We start from the raw sequence: 2,564 nt of genomic DNA, 5'->3' as shown, positions 1-2,564 counted from the left end.
CCAAAATCGTTTATTGAACAAACAAAAAAAAAAAGAGGGAAAGGAAAGAAAAATTACCGTAGTGACAAAACAAAAATGGGAAATTAGAAGAAAATTTTGTTTTCACAAAAAAAAGAAAAAAGTTTACTGATAAATTCATCCGCTTTAAATTATCATTATCATTAAGGAATTGTGTTAATCATGTAATATTATCATCATAGCTTTTTTTTTTTTGTAATGTTGGGACATAAATGGTTAAGGTTCGAAGGAAATTTCGTTTAATAAAAAAAAACAATAATAAATTATTATCATTATCATTATCATTATCATTAATGGTTTACATCAATTATATGAGCTTATCATTATGTTTTTGGTTTAAAAATAATTGAAATAACTTACGAATGAAAAATTTTGAGAATTTCGCAATATCGTGATTTGTCGAAACAATTACTATCAGCCATCATTATTGAATTGTTTTCTAAAACTTTTCAATCTTTCGTTCTTTCTCCTCCTACTTTTTTTTTTTATTCAAAAATTATAACAAAAAAAAGCAACAATAACACTGAAAGAGAAAATTTCATAAAGCAATTTAAAAAAAAAAGGAAAAGAAATAAATAAAAAAAAAGAAAGAACGAAATATTGTAAATTTGTAAAATTAAATAAAAAGAGGAAACATTTCTTTTTTTCTTTGCGCCATCATTTCTAATAAAGAATGTAATGTGATCAAAGGATCCGCTTGTTTATCTTTACATCATCTTGATGAATAGTTAATTAACATTTTGAATTTAGCTAATTTGTTCATTTATTTTATTTTTTTTTTGTGGTAACATTGGTAATTCATTTAATATTGCCGAAAAATTTTCATTCATTTCTCGATTTATTTAAGCATAAATGATTATAGAATTAATCAATGCAGATTTGAATGACGAATAATGAGCCGCAAATATTTCATATTTTTATTTGTGTTTTAATTTTTAGCTAAAAAAAAGACGAAAAATGGAATTGAAAAAAAAAGAAATGAAAAGAGGGAAGAAGGAAAAAGTGGGATTGATATGAAATATAAATTATTGTTGTTTGTTGAAAATCTACAAGAACAAAAAGACGTGGTCAACGTGTAACACGTGATGACAACGTGTAACACTTTGGGGGTTAAATTCACTTTTCGATAAGAATATAACATCAAATATCATTTACTACCATTTAAATCTCATTTTGAAAGCTTTTATTTGACAGTTTAAAATAAAGTAATCTCACGTTTTCACGAATCCATGGGTTTTATTTGACCCATGAATTCGTGAAAACGTGACATTCTTACCCATGGATTCGTGAAAACGTGACATTCTTACCCATGGATTCGTGAAAACGTGAGATTACTTTACTAAATACCAATGTATGTATTATTAAAAGTAAAAAAAGAAAAGTATGATAATAAGCAATAAGGATGTTTATTTTAATTTATTGAAACGATAGTTTCTTCTATCATTTTCACCAATTTTCCGCAAAATTAAAAGGTAAGAAAGAGCTGCGTCGGCCGGGAATCGAACCCGGGCCGCCCGCGTGGCAGGCGAGCATTCTACCACTGAACCACCGACGCCTTATAAGGTGGTACCTCTTCTAACAATCAATAATTTATTCTTTTGTTTTCCCTCAAATTACATTCTTACCAGTGTTCACACTACAATGTTAGCTTTATGTTAAGCACAAAGGAACTATTCACATAAAAGTGTATGGGCAAAAAAAAAAAAAATTTAATTTAATCGGAATAGATTAAAAAATCAAACATTTAATTGTTAGACTTAATCGAAATTGATTGAAAAATCAAACATTTAACTGTTAGAACTGTTAGACTTAATTGAAATTGATTAAAAAAACAAGCATTTAATTATTAAATTCGTATAAAATATTCATTAATTCATTCAATTTCGAATAATAAAATTCCAACGAAATACTATAATGCATAAATGTAACACAACAATAGCATTAATTTATTCAAATAATTTCAATTAATCAAGTATTTCGATTATAAATTATATAATTGTTTAAGTGTTAAATAATTTTATATCCACTTGAAAAAAAAGACGCTGTTTTTTTTTGCCCAAAAAAAAAAAACGATAACAAAATAAAAAAGGATTGAAATCATTTATGAAAATAACGATATACTAAAAAGCTACAAATTATAAGCAACTGTACAGGTATTGCTTTTCGAATGCATTTGTTTATTTGTCCAAAAAAAAGAAAAAAAGGAGAAAATTAAGATTTAAATAAAAAAAGAAGAAAAAAAAGGGAAAAAAGATTGAAGAAATATAAATTTCTAATAAATATTATGAATTTAAATTTTTTAAAAAAAAATGAAGGAAAATGTATTTACTTTTCAATTAATTCTAATTGTTAAAATGTAAAAAATGAAAAAAAAATAAAAGGAAAAAGTTTTCAATTTGATTAAAATTTAGAACATACAATTAATAATTGGTCGAATAAAAAAATTAATCAAATTTACGCTTTTTTTTTTAAAATACTATCTTGCTAGTCAATAATTCAGTTGATAGCTTTTTTTCCTTTCTTTTTTTTTTTAAAGCTATTACTTC

The 2,564-nt window shown here is 24.6% G+C and overlaps 1 non-coding gene across 1 annotated transcript; it reads right to left on the bottom strand.

The window, feature by feature from the left end:
• Positions 1 to 1,502: 1,502 nt before the first annotated feature.
• On the bottom strand, positions 1,503 to 1,573 carry LOAG_20064. Its single transcript has one exon. It is a non-coding gene; the product is annotated as a tRNA-Gly (tRNA).
• Between the last annotated feature and the right edge of the window lie 991 nt (positions 1,574 to 2,564).

Source organism: Loa loa (genome assembly GCF_000183805.2).
Source record: "Loa loa unplaced genomic scaffold supercont3.197, whole genome shotgun sequence".
Taxonomy (NCBI): domain Eukaryota; kingdom Metazoa; phylum Nematoda; class Chromadorea; order Rhabditida; family Onchocercidae; genus Loa; species Loa loa.
This window is presented reverse-complemented; position numbering and strand designations above follow the sequence as displayed.